The sequence below is a fragment of the Mesocricetus auratus genome, unplaced genomic scaffold, assembly GCF_017639785.1.
Source record: "Mesocricetus auratus isolate SY011 unplaced genomic scaffold, BCM_Maur_2.0 Super-Scaffold_100010, whole genome shotgun sequence".
Classification (NCBI taxonomy): Eukaryota; Metazoa; Chordata; class Mammalia; order Rodentia; family Cricetidae; genus Mesocricetus; species Mesocricetus auratus.
The window spans coordinates 44,575,625-44,588,468 of NW_024429194.1; the positions used below are offsets into that span (position 1 = coordinate 44,575,625).

The 12,844-nt window shown below is 42.4% G+C and overlaps 1 protein-coding gene across 1 annotated transcript in view; it reads left to right on the plus strand.

Annotated features, from left to right (window-relative positions):
- Positions 1–438: 438 nt before the first annotated feature.
- Positions 439–12,844, plus strand: part of Gpr1 (G protein-coupled receptor 1) — a 48,504-nt gene continuing 36,098 nt past the window's right edge. Inside the window, exon 1 of the mRNA XM_005070647.4 lies at positions 439–765. The gene's annotated coding sequence lies outside the window, so the exon portion shown is untranslated. The remainder of the gene's footprint in view (positions 766–12,844) is intronic.

Genomic DNA, 12,844 nt, shown 5'->3' on the forward strand with positions numbered 1-12,844 from the left:
AAGGATGCAGGGTGGAGATTACAAACCGCTCTCACCGACTGAGAACCATTCGGGACCCAGAGGCAACAACATCTTGTCTAAAGTGAGAGCAGCCACAACTCAGCCACCTCCTACGGCATCCCCACACAGACTGTCCCAGTACCCAGACAAGTGAATTCATTTCACCAGGAATCAATAATCTAAGTGGCTATTTAAGCTGTCTTGATTTTTTTAATGTTGCAAGGAAATTCAAATTGTAAAAACCATACAGTGTAAACAAAATGCACCCACAGCTGTGGTGTGTCTCCAGGCTGCCAATTTTCCCAATGAGAAATGTTACACCAGCTAAAGCAGAGACTGCAAAAATGTGCTTCATTCCTGCCCTTTTCCTTTCCTAAAATGTGCTGTTTTGGAAAAATCCAAATACACTGACATCATATTTATAATTACGAGTTTAATGAGAAAAGAAGCATCGTTCGAGAAGGTAGTTGGGAGGGGACTGACCCTGTGAATCAAGGCCAAGAATACTGTCACCTAACTGGAGTACAACAGATTGTTTAGCCACAGGCAGACCACATTTTCTTTCCCAGAGTAGTTAAGTCAGAAGATTTGCCTCCCTTGCTCACAAAGGGAGGAAATACTTCCTCCACTCAGGACAGCTGCAATCAGTTCTCCCAGACAAATCGTTAAACCTGAAGGATCTTGAGCACAGAGCCCAGAAGACGAGGCTGCCTGCCTTCCAGCCTCCCCGCCTCCCCACTACTCCAGCACCCGCACCTTTCAGAGGTAAGTGTTTGTTTGAGAACTCCCCCCTCCACCCCAAAGCTTCACCCTCTCCCCCTCCCTCCCTCTCTTCCTCCCCACCACTCCCAGGCAAGTGAGTCAGACAGACAGTAGGTAAGAAAATCAATTTAAATCCTTTTATCTAGATCTCATTTGAATTGGCATTTGGCTTATTGTGAAGGCTTATTCAAATTAGAAGGAAAATAGAAGCCGCTCCCCACATTTCCGCAGGGAATTAAAGCCTTGTGTATCTTAGAGAAAAAGATGTAGACTGTCTTCTAACACCCCCAGCCTCCAGGCTCAGTTCCTTTAGGGAATAATAAAAATTAAAAGCAAGAATTTAGACAAGGCTTTGTCCTAGGTGGCCTTTAAGAATTCTTGGTTTAAGTGGAATAAAAATGCCCCTGTGAGGCAGGGCTGCTAGACTTCTCCATGTAAACCCCTAGGACCACTGAATCTGTGCCTGTGAATCCTTTCCATCCTTGGAAAGGTCTGCAAGCTTCCAGCCTCACTGTGAAATCAGATAAAGACCGCAGACCTCAACCCTGTCCCTGCCTACCTAAAAGCAGCAGGCCCAAGAAGGGCCCTTATTTAGGAGATAGCTAGCACCCTAGGTAGCAGAAAGAATGGAAATGTGAGTCCCTCCTTCAAAATCAACTTAGGAACCTCTTTCCAGAGCTTATGTTCTGCACGGTTCCCCCCTTTTGTTCTTTTTTCTTTTTTTACAGGCAACAACAGCAAGATTAGGTTTGAGCATTAACAAAAATTAACATGACCACCATTTACAATCTACCAAAAGTCTATTTCTGAAACTATTATCAGAATATTTAGGTATTTAGAACAAGTATGCCATTTTAACATCAAGCAAGAAAAGGAAAGAGTAACGACATCCTTGACCATATAAAAAAAAAAGGTGAGAGCCAGGAGTCTCACGCCTGCCTTTAATCCCAGCACTTGGGAGGCAGAGGCAGGCAGATCTCTGTGAGTTCGAGGTCAGCCTGGTCTACAGAGCGAGTTCCAGGACAGCCTCCAAAACAAAACAGAGAAACCCTGTCTCGAAAACAAAAAAGAAAAAAGAAAAAGATGAGAAACTTTGGCAGGGGAAGAGAATAGCCACTTTAAGATCACTGAATTTGATTACTACAAATACACATCTTAAAAAGCATAATATATTCTAATTATCTAAAAGTAAACTTTCAAGCATCAAATGAAAAAAAAAAAGGTTATTTTTATGGTGTGTGAGGTCCTCATGACCAAAATAATGAGACAGAGGTACTATGTAGTCCCTGAGTCCAATTGTTCCTAAAGGAATGCAGAGATACACATACTTCCTCAAGAAGTTCCTTTAACATAGCTCTAACAGGTTTTGAAAGTAGTGAAACTGTCCTGAATCCCATCTGTCTAGTAGAAGTTATTGCCACCCCTTCTTCCTACTCCTTAAGGTCTATAAACATCTCTTCCAGTAAGGAGATACATAACCCGACTAGGAAGTCTTTTAAAGAAAGGTTTGGATTCTGGGTGCTTGGGAACAAACCCCAAGCCCCTACCTACCACTGCCAAAATCAGCTCTCTTTCTCTTTCCAAAGGTGTGTGTGTGTGTGTGTGTGTGTGTGTGTGTGTGTTGTGTGTGTGTGTGTAAAATGTACATGTGGAAGCCAGAGGCCAACTCTATGGAGTCAGTTCTGTCCTTCTACCGCCTAGGTTCAGGGGCTCAAACCCAGGTCATCAGCTTGGAGGCAAGTGCCCTTAACCACTTGCTGGGCCTTCTCAATGTCCCCAAATAGGCTCTCTTAACAGACCTCCAAGACATTGACCGACCAAACTGTTTGTTTTTGTGTGTGTGTGGTTTTTAGAGACAGGGTTTCTCTAGGCTGGCCTGGAATTCCCTCTGTAGATCAGGCCTCGAACTCACAGAGATCCGCCTGCCTCTGCCTCTGAGTGCTGGGATTACAAGCATGCATCACCACAGTTCAGCCTGATTTACCAATCTTACCAATGTCCCATCCACTACCAGAGGGTGATTACTACTCAAGGGTGGAAGGTCTCAAGTACATTTACATAGGTCCACACTCAGATACTTATGGAAAACTGCAAGTCAAACCTTCTTAGGTTATGGGGACTGTGGGGGGGGGTCTTCAAAGCCGGACATATTGGCACACACTTGTCATCCCACCTACATGAGAAACCAATGCAAGATAAGCATGTGAGGCCAGCCCAGGTAATATACTGAGAGAAAACAGGAGAGACACTCTTCAAACATGTAACAAACTATAGAGCTCACTAAAGACAGATTTTTTTTGTTTTGTTTTGTTTTTATGGCAATTTAATTTACTACATCTTGGACTAATTCAAAAGCTGAACAAGCATATCTCAACACTTTTGTTTTAGGTGGTGTCTAATATATAAAGTAAGATACGCATTCCTAGGTCTCACTGCATACTGTGTTTAAACTATGCTTGACACATAGTATAATCTTTAATCAGTGTCTCTTCTCTTACCACATTTTGTAGTCTTTGTTGCTGGATACATCCTGCTATATCACAAAACAAAAGTGTGCTAAGTAACTGAGGCTTCTGGAAATTCTCCCCAATAGTGCCTTTTATGGATGAAATTGAGCTTTTGTATGGTTACAGGACACAGGCATGGGAAGACACACTGAGTAGCCTACAGCACTAACAATCACCCCCCTCCACAACCACATGAATCCTTCGAAACAGAAGAGAAATATGCCAAGATCGCTGTGCATGCTCATCGCTGTGCAATCAGGGGACTCCCTGAGGGCAGAGGGAGAATGCACGTCTCCTAGGCCCTAGAGGGCTCTGGAATCTAGAGCAAAGGGAGAGAGTGTGCAAAGCGTCTACTCACCACCCATGCAACTGACATCTTGTGCTTTTTCTAGGTTTGGTTCCAAACAACAAATACAAAATATGTGCTTCTGACTTGTTTTGTTTTGTTGTGAGATAGGGTCTAGCCTGGCTGCCATTTTTTGATTTTTCAAGATAGGGTTTCTCTGTGTAGGCCTGATTGTCCTGGAACTTGCTCTATAGATCAGGCTGGCTTTGAACTCACAGAGATCTACCTACCTCTGTCTGGGATTAAAGGTGTGTACCACCACCACCTGGCTCTCTGTTACCATTTTGGTTTTTTTTTGTTTTTGTTTTTGTTTTTCTTCAAGACAGGGTTTCTATGTGTAGCTTTTGGAGTCTATGCTGGCACTTGCTCTGTAGACCAGGCTGGCCTCAAACTCACAAAGATCCACCTGCCTCTGCCTCCCGAGTACTGGGATTAAAGGCATGCCCCACCACCACCCAGCTTCTGTTACCATTTTGAAAGCTGACTTCTTATCGCCTGATGGTTCAGTCTCAAATATCATACAATTGGGCTCATGGAGGATACAAGAGTCAAGGCAGTTCTTCAAAGGGAAGCTAACAGCATCCAAGCTTGCTTCCTTTCTATCTTCATACTGGTTATCTCTTGAACTTGGGAACTGAGGCTGCCTCACACAAAAATACATAGGACCAGGGCCACAGACTGTGTGACGATAGCTCGAAACCAATTTCTTAATTTCCTTGGAGTGAATGAAGTTCTCTCTCTCTCTCTCTCTCTCTCTCTCTCTCTCTCTCTCTCTCTCTCTCTCTCTCAGACACACACACACACACACACACACACACACACACACACTGTAAAAGAAAAGTTTAAATATACCAATAGGATTCTATCTCTTCACTAACTGAGCAGACTGACACTCAGTCAAAAAAACAAAAAAAACCTCAAGTCACCACCCCTGACAACCTGAGTTCAATCCCCAGAGTCCACAGTGGTGGAAGGAAAGCACTGACTCCTGCATTGTCCTCCGACCTCATACACACGCCAAGGAAATGCAATCTTAAAAAATGTCTCCTAGTCAACCCTAGCCACTATACCTAGACTTTTCACAAGCAGAAAATGTCCCCAGATAAAGGAGAGGGAACTTCATGTCACCTTGTTTCCTGCCAAAAGCAGGGCAGCAAGCAGCAGTGATTCCCAATTAAACAGCAAAAAGAAACCAGACAATGCTACAAAAAAGTGGCCAGGAAAAGACTAAATGTACATTCAGTGAATTTACTTTCTTTCTGGAATACTTGAGGGAAGTTTTTTTGTTTTGTTTTTGTTTTTTCTGTTGTACTAGGTTTCTAGCTCCTCCCAAAGATTTCCCCCCCTCCATTCCAGTTGTCTTCCCAGTACCCTATCCCCAATCTTTCTTTTAGACAGAAATAAGAAACACACACACACACACACACACACTCACACTTGGGACTGGCAAGATGGCTGGTGGTTAAGAGCACTGGACGTTTTTCCAGGGGACCAGGGTTTGATTCCCAGCATTGCATGGGAGCTCACAACCATCTGTAACAAGGTTCTAAGGGATCCAACACCCTCTCCTAGCTTCTGCATGGTACTCTACGCATGTGGTGTGCAACTAATGGGAAAAAAATCTTTTAAAAAAGAAAAAGAAAGAACATGCTCAAAATACAATAACATTTGCACAGCATCATCTCAAAAGTCAAATTAAGAGATATGAGGTTGGGCTGGGCGGTGGTGGCGCACGCCTTTAATCCCAGCACTCGGGAGGCAGAGGCAGGCGGATCTCTGTGTGTTCGAGGCCAGGCTGGACCAATAGCCTCCGAAACAATACAGAGAAACCCTGTCTCGTAAAAACCAAAAAAAAAAAAAAAAAAAAAAAAAAAAAAAAGAGATATGAGGTAACTAGAAAAAGAGTGGGCAGTGTAAGCAACTGAAAAATGTCCTCGGCCCCCTCACAGAGTACTAACAGATAGGCTCTCTAGGTATTTGCTTTCCTCAAACTGACATGAACGCAACCAACCCACTGAGGATTCATTCACAAGGCCACTTTTAGACCAGCTGGCAAGTAAGGGAAACTCCCCATATCTCTGGTCTTGTTAAGTGATTGACACCGTTTGCTCAGCTTTGATGTAGTAAATGACAACTCAGCTGTGGATTTCTAAGTAGCTGTAAACCCAGAATGCCATTCACTGTCGTGAAAAGTTCACTGCAGAGAAAGGAGAAGTGGAACTCAGAACTGAAAACAAGTTTGGTATTGCTCATCCCTTCTGAAGATAAACAGTCTAATTATTTAAAAAAAAAACTTTTGGATAAATACGAATATCTCACACCAGCCAGGCAGTGGGGCTCACCTTTAATCCCAGCAATGGGGAAAGCAGAAGCAGGTGGATCTCTGTGAGCTCGAGGCCAGCCTAATCTAGACAGTTTCAGGACAGCCAGGACAACACAGAGAAACCCCCATCTTACCAACACTCGCTCTCATCCCCCAATATTAAGCTCTTCCTTGTTCTCTTTTCTGCATGTTATTCTGTTCCCACGTGTATATTTGTTTGCATATATACATATGCTAGTGATGGCTAAATTCCACATATGGAAGAGAACATGAAGGTTTGCAGGGTTTCTCTGTGTAGCCCTGTCCTGAAACTCACTCTGCAACCAGGACTGCTTCCAACTCACAAAGATCCACCTGTCTCTGCCTCCTGAGTGCTGGGATTAAAGGCATGCGCCACTACTGCCCAGCTTTATTTTTAATTTTTTGAGTAATCTTTAGACTGATTTCCATGATGGCTGCATTAATTTGCATCACCACCAAACAGTGAATAAGTAGGTGGTCATTTCTCTCCACTTCTCTCCAATATGTGTGTTGATGGTCTCCATTCTGGCTGGGGTTACATGGTATCTCAAAGTACTTTTAACAGCTTCTGTTGAGTTTACCAGCATGTTTCTCTCTTCTCCCTTTATTTCTGGAATTTCATTACCTCTTAATCCTAGCACTTGGGAGGCAGAGGCAGGCAGATCTCTGTGAGTTCAAGGCCAGCCTGGTCTACAGAGTGAGTGCCAGGCCAGGCCAGGCTCCAAAACAATACAGAGAAACTCTGTCTTGAAAAACCAAAAAAAAAAAAAAAAAAAAAAAGTCAACTCCGCGCAGTGAACAGCTGGGTTAAAAAGTCAGTTTGTTCCCACACATCCCGCTCCTCACATCACCTTCCTGGAAGCAAGCACGGTTTTCCTGGACTCAGGAAGGTTCAGAGTACGGTAGGGACCGATCACAAAGCCTCCACTGTCTTCCCAGGTCTAGACTTTAGGAAACAAAGTAGAATTCAAGTTTTACGAAATTAAAAATGTAATCCCCCTTTTTTTCCTCACTCATCCTTCCATCAAGACTCTTTTAAATTGTAGTTAAAACTGCATTAAAGTCAATGAACGCCAAGTCTGACCTGTGTTCGATCCCTGAAACAACGCGGAAGACGACATGATCTCCTTTCATACGGGCATGATGGCACACAGACTTGCGCATGCGCGTGAACACACGCAAACAACTTTTCAATTCTTCAGTCCTTCGGTCCAAGTCAGGCAGTACCTGGCTCAGGATGTTTTTTTCTAGTTCTGTCCATTTGCCTGCAAAATTTAGGATGTCATTGTTTATTATCACTGAGTAGTACTCTATTGTGTAAATGTATCACATTTCTTTATCCATTCTTTGGGTGAGGGACATCTAGGTTGTTTCCAATTCTGGCTATTATGAATAACGGTGCTATGAACATAGTTGAGTGAATGGCATTGTGGTATGAGTGTCCCACTTTTTGGATATATGCCCAAAAGTGGTATAGCAGAGTCTTGAAGTAGATTGATTCCTTTTTCTGAGAAATCGCCATACTGATTTCCATACAAGTTTGTACTCCCACCAGCAATGGAGGAATGTTCCCTGTTCTCTACACCCTCTCCAGAATAAGCTTTCATTAACCCTTTTAATCTTATCCATTCAATTCTATTGATCCATCTATCTGCTTTTATGCCAATACCAAGCTCTTTTCATTATGAAAGCTCTATAATAAAGCTTGAAGTTAGGAATAGGGATGACCCCAGATTCCTTTATTGGGCAGGGTTGTTTTGGCTATTCTGGAATTTTGTTTTTCCCTATGAAAATGAGTATTGTCCTTTCCATGTCTGTGAAAAATTGTGCTGGAATTTTGATGGTAATTGCATTGACTCTGTAGATTGTTTTTCGTACGATTGCCATTTTTACTATGTTGATCCTACCTATCCAAGAGCATGGGAGGTATTTCCATTTTCTGGAATTTTTTTCTTTTTTAAATTTAAATTAGAAACAATCTTGCTTTACATGTCAATCCTAGCTCCCCCTCCCTCTCCTCCTCCCCAACTCCCACCAGCCTTCCAACACCCCACCCAATCCCCACTCCACTCTCCAGGGAGGGTGAGGCCCTTCATGGGGGATCTCCAAAGTCTGTAATATCATCCCAGGCAGGGCCTAGGCCCTCACCCATGTGTCCAGGCTGAAAGAGCATCCCTCCGTGTAGAATGGGCTCCCAAAGTCCATTCCAATGCCAGGGATAAATACTGATCTAGTACCTAAGTCCCCAAAGATTGCCGAGGCCTCCTCACTAACACCCACATTCAGGGGGTCTGGATCCCATGCTGGCCTCTTAGCCATCAGTCTGGGATCCACAAGCTCCCCCTTGTTCAGGTCACCTGTTTCTACAGATTTCACCAGCTCAGTCTTGAACCCTTTGCTCATCACTCCTCCCTCTCTACAGCTGGATTCCAGGAGTTCAGTTCAGTGTTTAGCTGTGGGTGTCCACCCCTGCTTCCACCAGCCACTGGATGAGGGCTTTAGGATGGCATACAAGGTAGTCGTCAATCACATTATCGGGGAAGGGCATTGAAGGTAGCTTGTCCACTATTGGATTGCCAGTTGGTGTCATCATTGTAGATCTCTGGAAATCTCACCAGTGCCAGATCTCTCCTCAAACCTATAATGACTTCCTCTATTATGGTATCTCTTATCCTGCTCTCCTCTATTCTTTCCCGACTCAACCTTCCTGCTCCCCCATGTTCTCCTATCCATGTTCTCTTCTCCCCCTCACTTTTCCCCTGCTCCCTCTCCCCTCCCCCCCATTCTCCAAGTCCACTCAGGAGATCCTGTCCCATTCCCCTTCTCTGGAGTACCATGCATATCTCTCTTAGGGTCCTCCCTGTTTCCCAGATTCTCTGGTGATGGGATTGTAGGCTGCCAATCCCCTGTTCCATGTCTAAAATCCATATATGAGTGAGTACATACCATGTTTGTCTTTTTGTGACTGGGTTACTCAGGATGGTTTCTTGTAGTCATCTATTTGACTGCAAATTTCAAGATTCCATTGTTCTTTTCCACTGAGTAGTAAGTATTCCACTGTGTAAATGTACCACATTTTCTCTATCCACTCTTCAGTGGAGGGGCATCTAGGTTCTTTCCAGGTTCTGGCTATTACAAGTAATGCTGCTATGAACATAGTGGAGCAGACATCCTTGTTGTATGAATGCACATCTTTTGGGTATATGCCTAACAGTGGAATTACTGGATATTGTGGTAGACTGATTCCCATTTTCCTGAGGAATCTCCATACTGATTTACAAAATGGCTGTACAAGTTTGGCACTCTCACCAGCAGTGGAGGAGTGTTCCCCTTCCTCCACATTCTCTCCAGCATAAACTGTCATTAGTGTTTTTGATTTTAGCCATTCTGATAAGAGTGAGATGGTATCTCAGGTTGTTTTGATTCACATTTCCCTAATGGCTAAGGATGTTGAGTATTTTTTTTTTGGGTTTTTTTTTTTTGGTTTTTTTTTTTTTTGAGACAGGGTTTCTCTGTGGCTTTGGAAGCTGTCCTGGAACTCGCTCTGTAGACCAGGCTGGCCTCGAACTCACAGAGATCCGCCTGCCTCTGCCTCCCGAGTGCTGGGATTAAAGGCGTGCGCCACCAACGCCCGGCGGATGTTGAGTATTTTCTTAAGTGTCTCTCAGCCATTTTAGTCTCCTCTATTGAGAATTTTCTATTTAGTTCTGTACCCTACTTTTTAAATGGCTCTTTTGGTGTTTTGAAGATTTGCTTCTTAAGTTCTTTGTAAATTTTGGAGATCAGTCCTGTCAGATATTGGGTTAGTGATTATCTTTTTCCATTCTGTGGGCTGCCATTTTGTCTTGTTGACTGTGTCCTTTGCCTTACAGAAGCTTCTCAGTTTCAGGAGGTCCCATTTATTGTCGATCTCAGTGTCTGTGCTACTGGTATTATATTCAGGAAGTGGTCTTCTGTACCAATTTGTTCAAGAGTACCTCCCACTTTCTCTTCTAAGAGGCTGGATTAATGTTGAGGTCTTTGATCCATTTGGATTTAAGTTTTGTGCATGGCGATAGACATGGATCTCTCTGCAGTCTTCTACAAGCCAGCATCTAGTTAGGCCAGCACCATTGTTGAAGATGCTTTCTTTTTTCCATTGTGTAATTTTACCTTCTTTGTCAAAAATCAAGTGTGAGGGTGAATATCAGGGTGTTCAATTCTATTCCATTGATCTACCTGTCTACCTGCCAATACCAAGCTGTTTTCAGGACTGTAGCTCTATAATAGAGCTTGAAGACAGGGATGGTGATGCCTCTGAAAGTTCCTTTATTGTACAGGGTTGTTTTGGCTATCCTGGGTCTTTTGTTTTTCCATATAAAGTTGATTATTGTTCTTTCAAGGCCTGTAAAGAATTGTACCGGTATTTTGATGGGGATTGAATTGAATTTGTAGATTGCTTTTGGCAAGATTGCCATTTTCACTATGTTGATCCTACCTATCCAGGAGCATGGGAGATCTTTCCATTTTCTGGTGTCTTCTTTAATTTCTTTCTTTAAAGACTCAAAGTTCTAGGTGGTGGTGGTGCACACCTTTAATCCCAGCACTCAGGAGGCAGAGGCAGGCAGATCTCTGTGAGTTCGAGACCAGCCTGGTCTACAAGAGCTAGTTACAGGATAACCTTCAAAACCACAGAGAAACCCTATCCCCCCCCCCAAAAAAAGACTCAAAGTTTTTGCTGTATAGGTCTTTCAGTTGTTTGGTAGCGTTATCCCAAGATATTTTATGCTGTTTGTGGCCATTGTAAAGGATGATGTTTCTCTGATTTCTTTCTCAGCCCATTTATTGTCTGTATATAATAAGGCTACTGATTTTTTTTAGTTAATCTTGTATCCTGCCACTTTGCTGAATGTGTTTATCAGCTGTAGGAGTTCCCCTGTAGAGTTTTTCAGGTCACTTACATAAACTATCATATCATTTGCAAATAGTGAAAGTTTGACTTCTTCCTTTCCAGTTTGTATCCCCTTGATCTCCTTTTGTTGTTTTATTTCTCTAGCTAGAACTTCAAGTACAATACTGAAGAGATATGGAGAGAGTGGACAGCCTTGTCTTTTTTTTTCTTGGTTTTTTGTTTGTTTGTTTGTTTGTTTGTTTTTCGAGACAGGGTTTCTCTGTGGCTTTGGAGGCTGTCCTGTAACTAGCTCTTGTAGACCAGGCTGGTCTCAAACTCACAGAGATCTGCCTACCTCTGCCTCCTGAGTGCTGGGATTAAAGACATGTGCCACCACTGCTCAGAGACAGCCTTATCTTGTTCCTGATTTTAGAGGAATTGCATTGAGTTTCTCTCCATTTAGTTTGATGTTGGCTGTTGGTTTACTGTATATTGCTTTTATTATGTTCAGATATACTCCTGTTATCCCTGACTTCTCCAGAACCTTTATCATGAAGGGGTGTTGGATTTTTTTTTTTTTTTTTTGGTTTTTCGAGACAGGGTTTCTCTGTATTGTTTTGGAGGCTGTCCTGGAACTCCCTTGGTAGTCCAGGCTGGTCTCGAACTCACAGAGATCCGCCTGCCTCTGCCTCCCGAGTGCTGGGATTAAAGGCGTGCGCCACCAACGCCCGGCCCTGTATTTTTTTTTTTAGTTGGGAGACTTTTGATGACTGCTTCTCTTTCATTAGGGGTTATACGTCTGTTTAAATTGCTTATCTGTTCTTGGTTTAATTTTGGTAAGTTATATCTATCCAGAAAATTGTCCATTTCCTTTAGATTTTTGAATTTTGTGGAGTGCAGGTTTTCAAAGTATGACCTGATGATTCTCTGGATTTGCTTAGTGTCCCTTATTATGTACCCCTTTTCATTCCTGATTTTGTTAATTTACATGATCTCTCTCTGCCTTTTTGGTTAGTTTGGCTAAAGGTTAGTCTAGTTGATTTTCTCGAAGAACAAACTCTTTGTTACATTGATTCTTTGTATTTTCTTTGCTTCCGCTTGATTGATTTCAGCCCTCAATTTGATTATTTCCTGGTGTCTACTCCTCCAAGTGAGTTTGATTCTTATTGTTCTAGAACTTTCAGTTGTGCTGTTAATTCTCTAGTGTGACTATTCTCCAGTTTCTTCATATGTGCACTTAGTGCTATGAACTTTCCTCTTAGTACTGCTTTCAAAGTGTCCTATAAGTTTGGACATGTTGTGTCTTCATTTTCATTGAATTCTAGGAAGTCTTTAATTTCTTTATGTCTTCCTTGACCCAGGAATGGTACAATTGCACGTTGTTCAATTTCCATGAGTTTGTAGGTTTTCTGCAATTTGTGTTGTTGCTGAATTCTAACTTTAAAGCATGGTGGTCTGATAAGATACAGGGGGTTATTCCAATTTTTTTTGTACCTGTTGAGTTTTGATGTTACCAAGTATGTGGTCGATTTTAGAGAAGGTCCCATGTGGAGCTGAGAAGAATATATATTCTTTTGTGTTTGGATGGAATGTTCTAGAGATGTCTGTTAAACCCAATTGGGTCATAACTTCTGTTAGTTCCTTTGCTTCTTTGTTAAGTTTCTGTTTGGTGGTCCTGTTTAGTGGTAAGAGTGAGGTTAACTCCTACTACAACTGTATGAGGTCTTATGTGTGATTTGTGTTTTAGTAATGTTTCTTTTACGAACATGGGTGCCTTTGTATTTAGGGCATAGATGTTCAGAATTGAGACTTTGTCCTGATGGTTTTTCCTGTGATGAATATGAAATCACCTTCTTCATCTCTTTTGATTTTAGTTTGAAGTTTAATTTGTTAGATAGCTGGACCAGCTTGTTTCTTGGGTCCATTTGATTGGAAAATCTTATTCTAACCCTTTACTCTGAAGTAATGTCTGTCTTTGAAGTTGAGGTGTGTTTCTTGTCCATTCTGTTAGCCTG